Here is a 13,441-nt window from a genome sequence, read left to right as displayed (position 1 = left end):
GCAGATTTAAGCTGCGAGAGACGGAGACAGAGGCATCAATTTATTGACTGTGTCGCCCCCGCCCCACCCACCAACGCGAGACAAACTGGGGAGAAGTAAGCAAGTGAAACTTGCTCATTGTGGAGACGGTCAGTCAGCAATCGGACTGGCTGGGTGCTCTCAGTGCTTTGAGTCTCCTGTAGGGGAGTTGGAAAAATCACTCACAATGTTAAATGTTAAGAGGCAGAATTCTTTCGTTAGCGTCATCGAGTGCAGGTCATGGTTTATTTCCCTGGTGGTTGATTTGCTCCCAGCAGAATTGGCGAGTGAGCCTTTGGTCGATACTGTTATTGAGTGTCACAACGTGGCCATAATGTATAAAGATAGAGAAGTGCTCCACAATATCAACACCACCACGCGTTAGCCATTCCTAGCCTCGCGGGTCTTGACTCTAGATTGTGTGTCCGGATCACCTCTGGGGGTCAGTGTCCCTTTTATCACAGGATGAATCTGTGTGCGGAGCTATTGGAAAAAGGAAATGTCAGGAGTGGGATTCGAACCCACGCCTCCAGAGGAGACTGCGACCTGAACGCAGCGCCTTAGACCGCTCGGCCATCCTGACTGTGAGAATCTACCCTTTCCAGTCATTACTTCCACACTTAGGAAGACTCTGGGTGGTTGGTTCAGTATTGTGGCATTTACTGGGTACGCGTGGTTGCTGTAAGTGCTCAGGTGAGAGAAGGCAGTGGCAGAGTGAGTCAGTAATAGATCACTAGCCAAACTGGTGTGAGCTTCGAGAGGCTTCCAATTTCATCCTCCCTCAGCCTTCACCCAGCACGGACACTGTGCTGCCAGCTCCTCGTTTCCAATGCTCGCCTCAACGAGCTTCCTCTCTCCAACTGTACTTAGCGACGCCTTTTGATTCCTGGACTCCTACTGTTGGCCCCACCCAACTCATGGATCCTTCTGTCCATCCCGCTGGCCCCAAGCCTCCTCCGCCATCCCCACATTTCAAAAGCTGCTCTCCTCCTCTCACCCTCTTTCTTCAGGGACCCGCTCTCGCACCCTTGGAGTGGACACTTCCGCACTGGTGACCAGACAAGTCTAGGAGCAGTGGAAATACTTAAGAACCAGGCTTTTCGGGAGTGAAATTAGGAAACACTTCCACACGGTGGGAGAAGCTTGCAATGTTTTTTTTCCCACAAATGATGCTAGATTGCTAGTTTTAAATTATTGTTAAACCAAGGTAAAATGGGATATCGGACAAAGACGGAGATATGGAGCTAGATCGCAGATCAGCCACAATCTGATTGAATGGCAGAACAGGTTTAATAGGTTAAATGGCCTCCTCCTATTCCTATGTTCACATCCATACCCTATGAGGACATGTATCTCTCACTATATTCTGCATAGATTAGACATTTATTTCAGTCATTTGGTACAGAGCTTAAATCTTGCTGAAAAGAGACAGGTGTTGTCGAAGCTTTTCGTCTTGCACTCATCAGGACAAATGCAAGAATGTCAAATTTCAAATGCTCACAGCAATTTTTACCGCAGGGATACACTAACAGCTTCTTTATTTATTCTTTCGTGGGACGTGTCGCTGGCAGCGCCAATATTTGTTACCCATCCCTAATTGCCCTTGAACTGAGTGGCTTGCTGAGATATTTCAGAGTCAACCACACATTGCTGCGGGTCTGGAGTCACATATCAGCCAGACTGGGTAAGGGCAGCAGATTTCCTTCCCTAAAGGGCATTAGGGAACCAGATGGGTTTTTTTTACAACAATCGATGATAGGTTCATGGTTTTGTTTGAGACTAGCATTCAATTCCAGATTTATTAATTGAGTTTAAATTCCACCAGATGCTGTGGTGGGATTTGAACCTATTTCCCCAGAGCATTAACCTGGGCCTCTGGATTACTAGCTCAGTGACATTACTAACTGCTGTTAACAACCAAGTTAATATAATAATTCGAGCTGGTAATGTGGCTCATTTATACCTGCTAGAGGTGACATACGTTCATAAACAGGGACCTGTCCTCTGCAAATGAAAGGAATATGTTCAAGCCTTGCACCTTTTTGAATTACTCGGGACTTGGGGAGCCTATAGCTCCCTGTCACTTTCTCCATGGCAATGACTCAGCCAATCCGATTCAACTTGCCGGCCAATCAGCACCCTTTTCTCCTGTGATATAAGTTGTTTAGATCATTTGAAATTTGGCATTCTTGCATTTGTCCTAATGGGTGCAAGATTAAAAACTTTGGCAGCATGTCTCTCTTTTCAGCAAAAGTTTTTTCTAATTCCTGCGATTTCCCTGCTTGGAAACGACTCATGTACACTGCAAACATGGTTATTCAATGATTCCCATCAGTGGCAATTGAACAGATTCCTTGGGTGCCAAATTGGCTAAATCCCAATTCGGATCCTGTATCTTCCTAAATCAGTCCAGCTAATTATTTGGCACAGGGGTTGGCCAATAGGATTTTGATGTTTGCTAAACATATGGCGATCAAGGCACCACATTCACCACACAATGCAAAATACATGTAAAATGTGGGAGTGTGGTGGCCTGGGCAACTGCAGGGAGCCCATTTGGTGCTGGAAGGGTTAACGGGAAGTTGATTGTGCGCCTCGGCTTAAGAGAAAAATACTACAACATTGAGATGAATACAATCTTGCCTGACCACAGTTGCAGGATGAGCCTTGAGACAGTCCATTTTGTTTTTCTTAGACTGAACGCAATTAGGGTTGTGATAAGCAACTGCATAACCAAACATCTGTTGTGAGGAAAAGGGAAATTTACTGGAACATGGATTGGTCGGTTAACTTATGCAAATATATGGATAGGTTTGCTGCAAAACTGAGTGATTGGCTGTAAAAATGCTTAACAGGTCTGTGTGTATTCTGCTACGAGACTGTACAGTAGCTCTCATTGTGCTGTCTCCCTTGTGCACAAGTAATAAATGGAGTTTCTACGTATTAATGATGCCTCGGTGTGACTAATCTCCAACAGTTTCTTGGAGGTCCCACCGAGATGACTAACCCCTAGGGTTGGGTCAGGGAGCGCCAGCGTTAAGACCTGGCGGTTCAAGGACCCCTCAGTCCGCGGCAGCCCGATTTTGGCTTCTGGGGTTCATTGACCCACGGAACTGTCTTTGCCTGCCTGCGGCTGACTCCTAGGGTAAGCCATCAACTTGAGTATTTAGGAGATTAATTTGTAGTGGTCTGGGACCGCTCTGGCCAGGATATACTCGGGTTTGGCAGCCCCTGGAGTTTGAATGGTGTGTGTGTGTCTGGGTGACTGTGGCTCGGAGTCTGGGACCCCTCGAGTGTGTGAGCGGGCTGATTGATGAAAGTAGGTTGCTGGTCGGGGACCTGCCAAGGATTGGCCTTTCTTAGTTATTGAATAGAGGATGGGCAATTCGGCATCAAAGAAACCCCAGGTTCCCCTTCTGAAGGGTGTATAATGTCCTGTACAGGATGACGAGATTTTCCCGAAAATGTGGAAGGATGATTGGGACCCGAAAGGTCCACTACTGAATTTTCTGTAACTTAAAAAAATGAATTAATCTAAGTTACAAGAGCAGCTTGTGCTGAACAGAGAGAGAGAGAGAGCGAAAGAGAGAAAAGGCAGGGGGGTACCCCTAAGGGGGTTAATGAGCAGTGACAGGCAGGAGCAGGGGAAATGTGAGCTTTTGGCAGTTTGTTTGTCCCTATAGGTGGAGCCTTCAAGATCCCTTTATTACCCCCACTGCTACTTGAAGCTACATTTAGAGTTAAGTTCAATATTATAGGAATATAAATACATACCTTTATATATGTGTTTGTTTGTGCGCAAGGATGCATTTGTATGTCAGCTTTAATGTGTTTTCGTCCCTAAATTGTCTTTTGTGTGTGTGGTTGAGCACTTTAGATTGAAAGCCCCATTTTCAATTAAAGGAAAAGTTTATTCAAACATTCCAAAGTTTTGAGTATAAGGTTTGAGTTGAGATTTCTGGCAAAAATTGTAATTTGGAGGTAGTGTAAAGATAAAACAGGGCTTGCCTTTGTTTGAGATGAAACAACCCTTGTACCACCCTTTTGCAGACTAGTAGGGAATAACCCTCATCACAGCTTCCAAGCTGAATGGGATTAATACATACGAGTTTGTATTCTAAAATTATGAGGGAAAAAAATTACTTAAAATTCAGAAGGATTCTAGGAAAACCAAAAAACATAAACACACAGTCTAGATGGTTCCAATGGATAAAAAGGGGTTTCTTTTGAAGAGATGAATTAAATATTAAAGGAAATCTGCATCCCAACAGCACTATAATTTGAATTTGGGACAATCTTGAGATGTAAAGTGCAGTGTAATTTAACAGGTTACTTTTGAATCACTAGGATGCTATCTAAGATAAAGAATGTGTTGATAAAATACGGAAATTATAACTTGGATACAAATTAACACACATAATAAAGAGGTCATTATAATTTCGATCGTGTAAATTACAGTTCTTACAATGTTTAAAATTTGAGGTTTGCTTCCTGAAAATTTCTCAAAAGGGAATTTTCATTTTACAATGTTTGACAACAATTGGCACTAATTCAAATGCTGCAAGCTTTTGTATTTGTAAAGTCTGTTCCCAAAATATGAAGCTAAGCTCAAGACCTTGACAAAGTTTGGCAGAAATCCAATTTTTGGCCGAGTTAATGAATCTGGGATAATTCTAAAAGAAACGGGTCAGACACAATTTAGTGGGTTAGTTTGGAGACAATAAAATGTTTGAGAAGAAGATAAGGAAGCAAAACATGTCAATACCTGATTTCTGTTTTTAAAACTGTTGTGAGAATATTTTATTTATTTTAAAGTCTCTCCAGGCAACCTGAACAAGATAGTAGCTGTTGCATATGTAGAATAGTCCTAATGGGTGCAAGATGAAAAACTTTGGCAGCATGTCTCTCTTTTCAGCAAAATTTATCTTCTAATTAACCGTGTTACATCCTGGTCCGTATCTATTCGGGTATTTATTTTAAAGTCTCTCCAGGCAACCTGAACAAGATAAGGTGGTAGCTGTTGCACGGGTAAAATGGTATGAGGCAAGGAGGAGAATGAGTTAGGCAAAGAGGCCACAATGTACAAACTGTTTTAAAGGAAGTGAATTTGATAATCTGGCCATCAACTGGGACATTGGAAATGCACAGGGGGGAATAAGGTGATGGTCAAGGTTAGCTTGGAGCAAACAGGCATGGACCATATGAGGTAATTATGACAGGTGATACATAGACACTTGTAGATGTGAGAACGGGAAGTAAATGGAGGCATTAGACACAGTTAAAGATAGATAACAATTGACCAAGCGGTAACGTGGAGAACGGGAGCCGATGTTAATGTCTCCACAGATCTGCGATCCTGGTCGTGGGCGTATCAGTACTGGCAACAAGGTTGGGGATCATCACTGCTCATCCCGCACTGCAGGAGGAACTTTGGTACTGCACGGACAGTGCTGAATGCAACACGTAATGGGGAACGATAAATGTAACAGTAGGAGAACAAGTGCTTTCGAATTGTAGTAAGGGTTTGCTTCAGATCGGGCATGGGAGGTCCACCACTACCCAGCCACCTTCCACATCTACTTCCACAGTCTGAGTTGAGATAATTGAAGCCCCTCAAACCACACCAACTGATCCATCTTGTCCGACTATGTATCCAGGACTGACGAATGGTTTGGTACTGGGTAATCAGAAGTTTTGTATGATAATGTACACCACAAGCTGGTACCCAGAGTCTTGAACGTATCCGGAATTTCCCCGGCCCATTGCTGCTCAACCCATACCCAAGCAGTCTTTACGGCTCTGACGTGCCAATTGAAGACTGAAGCAGTTCAGTTCAACGGCGAGATGCGATCAGGCTTGGGAGGGAACCACGTTAAGCGCAGCCTGATAAATGATGCTGCTACGATATTCAATATAGGGACATCAGTGGTTAATTCAGAACCTGGCAACTGTAGATCAGAAGGTCCGGACCCTGAGCAATTAAGCTTAAGGAGATTTTAGGGTGGGGATAGGGGATCCAGGACACCCAATTAGATACAGACCAGGATGTGACACGGTTAATCCAAAGTCTGGCTACCGTGCTCCAGAGTCATGCAGGGACTATCAATAAACTAATTGAAATAGGGAAAGATATTTCAGACGAAGTGAGCAGGTCTTTGCAGCACCAATGGATCTTGGGCCCTGGAACAAGCCCGAGAAAATTTAATGAAGAGATTAATGAAGAGGTAAAAACAAAAAAACTGCGGATGCTGGAAATCCAAAACAAAATCAGAATTACCTGGAAAAACTCAGCAGGTCTGGCAGCATCGGCGGAGAAGAAAAGAGTTGACGTTTCGAGTCCTCATGACCCTACGACAGAATTAGGTGAATCCCAGGCAACCCTTCCTGGGTTTCACCTAGTTCTGTCGAAGGGTCATGAGGACTCGAAACATCAACTCTTTTCTTCTCCGCCGATGCTGCCAGACCTGCTGAGTTTTTCCAGGTAATTTTGTTTTTGTTAATGAAGAGGTAGTCCCGTTATGGGTAACTAATGAACATTTATTGAATCTCTCACGACACAAGAATCATGACTTGACTGGTTGCCAGCTCAGGGGTTTAACACGCGTATATAGAATGAATGTTGAATGCATAGTGAATAGTAAAGTGCTAATAGGCATTGTCTTAGTACTACCTGTCATATCTATGTCAACACCCGGCAGGACATTATATAGAGTAGAAAATATTGAGGCAAAGGGGGGGATGAACAGAATGGCACAGCAGATGTGGTTGCCCCTGGGTTTTTCGTCATGGTAGGTAAACCCCAATCACTCGACCGCCAGGGATCACTAAAGAACTGCGCTGGAGTTTTATCCAAACTTTTATAGAAGTTTCTCATGAAATGAAAGTAATTTTATTGAATTATTACTCATATGAATCCAGTCTGGACAAAAGATCATTATTTGAATCAGTTTTGTTTCTGGGTACCTTCTTTTGCAGAATGAAAGGATTTGCTGGTGAGAGAGTGTGGAAAGTCGAAGGATTTACTTTGTGCTTTGGATGTGTTGAGGCGGTAGCCACATGTGATTTTTCAGGTCGTATTTTAAGAGTGCAGTTTAAAAGGTTGACAGCAGGAACGTGGGGCAAGTTTAGATAAATGTCAGGGAAATTCAGAGACAGCGCTGGATCTGTCGAACGGTGGATATGTGTTTAAAACAAACACTCGCCCAACGTGGGGCTCGAACCCACGACCCTGAGATTAAGAGTCTCATGCTCTACCGACTGAGCTAGCCGGGCCTGAAGGAAGGACTTGTCCTTATCAGTTACTGCAGTGAGATTGTTTCCCCAGGATTATATCTATCAATGGTTTAGATGAATGACCGGCGAAGGAGAGATATAAATTTGCTAACGGCAGTAAACTGGTTTCTCACTCAGCCACCGCTTCCCCTCAGAGCACTTACAGCAACTGCCTGTGCTGAATAAATGCTAACTGGATGCTTTCCTTAAAAGCGTTCACGTTTTTAGTCTCCCAGCTGCTTAGACTAACTCCCTAACTTTGGAGACGGGAAAACACAGCTGCAATTCTCACCGGCCAAACAGCTCACAGCTTTCCTGTGACGTCACTGTCAGGATTTTGCCCCCTATTTTTAAACTCGAGTTCCCCCCGGTCTGTCCCTGCGGCTGTTGCTGCTGCCTCCTCGGTGAAGAGATAGGCCCCGAGCCTGGGCGTCAATTTAATCATCACCTTCCCGGTGGCCCCCGATTCCTGTCAGGCCCACTCCAGGTGCCGAGTCTCTCCTCGGGTTGAACTAAACCTGCACCACATCCATCCATCCCTCTTCTCAGAAGCTATTTTGTGGTTTGTGTGTGGGGAACGCTCGCTCTTATCTCATTCTACAAGTATATTTCAGGAATCTGGATTGAAGTGTTGGTTGTCATGGCAGCAAAATTGTGGCGTAAACATTGTACAGGTAACTTGAGGGAGAAGCACAAGATTGTCACATAATTTTTCCACCCGGGATCGAACTGGGGACCTGTCGCGTGTGTGGTGAACGTGATAACCACTACACTATGGAAACTTCTGTAACTGAGGTTGTTATCCTTTGCTGTTCCTTTTTTCTATGAATATTTCTCTGTTTCACAGGCAAATCCCAGCTCTGAATTCCTCTTTCCATTTCACTGGACTTGTCCCACATTCCCACTCTCAACAGCAAGACAACATGTTAACATCATCTCTTCAACTACCACGTGTAAAGTCAGCTTTGAGGAACATGAAAACCACAAAATAAATCCTGTTCTTATGACCACAGGAACATGGAAAATAGGATCAGGAGTAGGCCATTCGGCCCTTTGAGCCTGCTCTGCAGTTCAATATGATCATGGCTGATCCTCTATCTCAACGCCATACTCCCGCTATCTCTCTCTCCATGCCCCTTGACACCATTAGAGTCTAGGAATATATCAATTTCCTTCCAAACTATATTCAGTGACTTGACCTCCACAGCCTCCTGTGGTAGAGAATCCCACAGGCAACACCACCACTTGGAAGTTCCCCTCCAAGCCACTCACCATCCTCACTTGGAAATATATCGGCCGTTCCTTCATTGTCTCTGGGTCATAATCCCGGAACTCCCTCCCTAACAGCACTGTGGGTGTACCTACACCACATAGACCGCAGCGGCTCAAGAAGGCAGCAGCTCACCACCACCTTCTCAAGGGCAATAAATGCTGACCCAGCCAGCGAAGCCAACATCCCATAACTGAATTTAAAAAAGTTTCTTCATTCCTCTGAGTGAAAAGGTTCCTCCTCATCTCAGCCTTAAATGGTCTACCCCGTATCCTGAGACTGTGACTCCTGGTTCTAGACCCCCCCCCAGCCAGAGGAAACATCATCCCTGCATCCAGTCTGTCCATCCATGTCAGAATTTTATACGTTTCAATGAGATCCCCTCTCATTCTTCTAAACTCCAGTGAATACAGGTCTAGTTGGCCCAATATCTCCTCATACGACAATCCTGCCCTCCCAGGAATCAGTCTGGTGAGCCTTCGCTGCACTCTCTCTAAGGCAAGCATTATCTTTCTTAGGTAAGGAGATCAAACCAGCACACAATGCTCCAGCTGTGGTCTCACCAAGGCTCTGTACAGCTGCAGTAACCATTCCCCAGCAATGAGGCCAGCCTCCAATCTCCAACACAAGGGTAGAACTTCAGTCACAACCCTTAAAACAATTGTCTTCCTTCCCACGATGTGAGTGTCAAATCCTAATCACTTGACCAGCAGGGATCACTAAAGAGCAGAGCTGGAACAAACACAGAAAGTGGTGGAAAAACTCAGCAGGTCTGACAGCATCTGTGGAGAGAGAGAGACACAGAAGTGCCGTTTCGAGTCTGTCTGACCCTCCCAGACACCGGTGAGGTCCCCAATTTGTTATGTTGCCACATGGGACCTCAGTTTTGGGGTGAGGAGGAATGAGCTGGCTCCCCTTCTTTATTCGACCCCCTCCATTTGGTCGTCACAAGGGTAACTTAAAAGGGGGGACTTGCCCCCTGCTGCTCTAAGGTATCTTTTCCCAGATCAAAAGTATTTATTTCTTAAAAGGAGCCAATGTAACCAGGGATTCTTGACTCAAAGAAAGAGTTAGTTTATTAGTTAACAAGGCCCGAAAATAAGTTAAAAAGCAGAACACGCAGATCAGAAATGAGAAGTTAAGAGTCCAAATGAAAGTTAATGGAAAAGAAGCAGGCATGTCCATGAGGTGTAGATGGTGGTACATTGTCCCCCTTAACTTGGGATATTCCAGTAGAGCTGACTTTGGCAGTTTTGCAGTTAGCTTTGGAGACACTTTGTTCTGCAGGGTAGCTGAAGAGGCTGTCCTGTTTCCTTTTGGATTGTGGCTTCTGCAGAACCTTGCCTCCAATAACAGCGAGAAAGAGATAGAGGTAGAGAGAGAGAGAGAGAGAGAGAGAGAGACTTTCTCTGTAACTGCAGGGGTAACTATTGGTGGTCTTGTGTTGTCACTCTCAGAGCGACCAGCTCACCCTGCCCTGCTCTGCAGCTAGCTTTTTAACCCAGTTTTTTCCCCTGTACATTCCAGGAAAGAAAATAATCATCTTGTATTCTTACCTGAACTTTTTACACATTCTGAGATATAAATCAACAGGAGATGGAATTTTGGGAGGCTGTTGAAATGTGCAAAGCAGTCTGTTTCTCCGGGGTCACAGGGGATTAAATTTCAGTCATTTGCATCTTTCCTATCACCCTTTTAAGTGTCTCTTCTTATAGACACATAGACGTTTACAGCACAGAAGGAGGCCATTCGGCCCATTGTGTTGACTCTGGTCAACAAAGAACTGACTACACTAATCCCATTTTCCAGCGCTTGGTCCATAACCCTGGAGGCTACGGCAATGCAAGTGAATATCTAAATACTTCTTAAATGTTAGGAGAGTTTCTGACTCAACCGCCCTTTCAGGCAGCGAGTTCCAGACTCCCAACACCCTCTGGGTGCAGACACACAAGTCTTGTTAAAAGTTCAGTCTGCCTGTAAGTAATTCATGGCTTTATTCACTTTTCATGACACCAGGTAATCTAATTTTGCAGAATGAAAGCAGTTGGCGGTGAGGGTGAGCGGACAGTTGAATGCTTTATTTTGTGTATTGAGACGGTATCCACCTCTGGTTTTTCAGATTTTATTTTAAGAGTGTAGTTTAAAACGTTGATAGGTTGTGAGAGCAGGAATTTGGTGCAAGTCCAGTTAAATGTCAGGGAAATTCAGAGGTTGGATCGGTAGAACGGTGGATCTGTGTTTAAAACAAACACTCGCCCAACGTGGGGCTCGAACCCACGACCCTGAGATTAAGAGTCTCATGCTCTACCGACTGAGCTAGCCGGGCCTGAAGGAAGAGCTTGTCCTTATCAGTTACTGCAGTGAGATTGTTTCCCCAGGATTATATCTATCAATGGTTCAGATGAATGACCGGCGAAGGAGAGATATAAATTTGCTAACGGCAGTAAACTGGTCTCTCACTCAGCCACCGCTTCCCCTCAGAGCACTTACAGCAACTGCCTGTGCTGAATAAATGCTAACTGGATGCTTTCCTTAAAAGCGTTAACGTTTTTAGTCTCCCAGCTGCTTAGACTAACTCCCTAACTTTGGAGACGGGAAAACACAGCTGCAATTCTCACCGGCCAAACAGCTCACAGCTTTCCTGTGACGTCACTGTCAGGATTTTGCCCCCTATTTTTAAACTCGAGTTCCCCCCGGTCCGTCCCTGCGGCTGTTGCTGCTGCCTCCTCGGGGAAGAGTTAGGCCCCGAGCCTGGGCGTCAATTTAATCATCACCTTCCCGGTGGCCCCCCGATTCCTGCCAGGCCCACTCCAGGTGCCGGGTCTCTCCTCGGGTTGAACTGAACCTGCACCACATCCATCCATCCCTCTACTCAGAAGCTATTTTGTGGCTTGTGTGTGGGGAACTCTCGCTCTTATCTCATTCTACATGTATATTTCAGGAATCTGGATTGAAATGTTGGTTGTCATGACAGCAAAACTGTGGTATAACACCAAATGGGTTGCCCGAGGGGGAAAAACAACATTGTCACATAACGTTTCCACCTGGGACTCGTTCATAAACCTTACACTATTGTTCCCCAGGCACAGATGCACCAATTTGTTACAGATACGGACGAGATGCCCCGAATTGTTATGGACCCAGGTGAGGGGGGGATGAACTGGCTCCCCTTCTTTATTCAGCTCCTGCTCCCGCGGGCATCTGTTGCATTTTGAATATAATAAAAGGCTGATGAAATTGTGAAAGCTTTTTATGGACAGATGGAACAGCCAAGCCTACAATTACTATTTAACATTATTATTACTATGTAACATTATTATTACTATTTAACACCATTATTACTATTTAACTGTGTTTATAAGGCTAACATAGGGAAACTTCAGCAAGTGAGTTAACAGAGAATCTTTATTCTGTGTTCTTGGTTTTGTGCCAAAATTAGAAAGGAGACTTGTTAAAAGCCAGGCAACAACTGTATAAAAGCCAGGAAAAAACTGGTTAAAGGCCAGGCAACAATTGGTTAAAGGCCAGGCAACGATTGGTTAAAGACCAGGCAACAACTGTTTAAAATCCAGGCAAGAATTGGTTAAAGGCCAGGCAATAATTGGTTAAAGGCCAGGAAACAACTGGTTAAAAGCCAGGTTACAACTGGTGAAAGGCCAGGCAAAAATTAGTTAAAGACCAGGCAACAACTGTTTAAAGGCCAGGCAACAAATGGTTAAAGACCAGGCAACAATTGGTTAAAGACCAGAGAACAACTGGTCAAAGGCCAGGCAACTACTGCATAAAGGCCAGGCAACAACTGGTTAAAGGCCAGGTTACAACTGGTTAAAGGCCAGGCAACAATTGGTTAAAGACCAGGCAACAACTGGCTAAAGGCCAGGCAACAACTGGTTAAAGGCCAGGCAACAATTAGTTAAAGACCAGGCAACAACTGGTTAAAGGCCAGGCAACAATTAGTTAAAGACCAGGCAACAACTGTTTAAAGGCCAGGCAACAACTGGATAAAAGCCAGGAAAAAACTTATTAAAGGGCAGGCAACAACTGGTTAAAACCCAAGCAACAACTGGTTAAAGGCCTGGTTACAAATGGTTAAAGGCCAGCCAACACCTGGTTAAAGGCCAGGCAACAAATGGTTAAAGGCCAGGTTACAACTGGTTAAAGGCCAGGCAACAAATGGTTAAAGGCCAGGCAACAACTGGTTAAAGGCTAGGTTACAACTGGTTAAAGGCCAGGCAACAAATGATTAAAGGCCAGGCAACAAATGATTAAAGGCCAGGCAACAACTGGTTATAGGCCAGTCATCAATTGGTTAAAGGCCAGGGAACAACTGGTTAAAGATCAGGCAGAAACTGCTTAAAGACCAGGCAACAATTGGTTAACGACCAGTGAACAACTGGTCAAAGGCCAGGCAACAATTGGTTAAAGACGAGGGAACAACTGGTTAATGGCCTGGCAAAAACTGGTTAACATCATGGAAACAATTGGTTAAAAGCCAGACAACAACTGGTTAAATGCCAGGCAACAACTGGTTAAAGGCCCGGCAACAGTTGGTTAAAGCCCAGGAAACAACTGGTTAAAGACGAAGGAACAACTGGTTAAACACCTGGAAACAATTGGTTAAAAGCCAGACAACAACTGGTTAAAAGCCAGGCAACAACTAGTTAAAGGCCTGGCAACAGTTGGTTAAAGGTCAGGCAACAGCTGTTTAAAAGCCAGGCAACAACTGGTTAAAGACCAGGCAATAACTGTTTAAAGGCCAGGCAGCAACTGGTTAAAGACCAGGCAACAACTGTATAAAAGCCAGGAAAAAACTGGTTAAAGGCCAGGCAACAACTGAATAAAGGCCAGGCAACAATTGGTTAAAGACCAGGCAACAATTGG

General features: G+C 44.6%; 3 non-coding genes across 3 annotated transcripts; all 3 read right to left on the bottom strand.

Annotated features, from left to right (window-relative positions):
• Positions 1 to 518: 518 nt before the first annotated feature.
• Positions 519 to 601, bottom strand: trnal-cag. Its single transcript has one exon. It is a non-coding gene; the product is annotated as a tRNA-Leu (tRNA).
• A 6,616-nt stretch (positions 602 to 7,217) lies between these two features.
• trnak-cuu lies at positions 7,218 to 7,290 on the bottom strand. Its single transcript has one exon. It is a non-coding gene; the product is annotated as a tRNA-Lys (tRNA).
• A 3,523-nt stretch (positions 7,291 to 10,813) lies between these two features.
• Positions 10,814 to 10,886, bottom strand: trnak-cuu. Its single transcript has one exon. It is a non-coding gene; the product is annotated as a tRNA-Lys (tRNA).
• Positions 10,887 to 13,441: the final 2,555 nt, after the last annotated feature.

This window comes from Carcharodon carcharias, chromosome 33 (assembly GCF_017639515.1).
Source record: "Carcharodon carcharias isolate sCarCar2 chromosome 33, sCarCar2.pri, whole genome shotgun sequence".
Taxonomy (NCBI): Eukaryota; Metazoa; Chordata; class Chondrichthyes; order Lamniformes; family Lamnidae; genus Carcharodon; species Carcharodon carcharias.
Note: the sequence above shows the minus strand (reverse complement) of the source record. Positions and strands in the feature narration are given on the sequence as shown.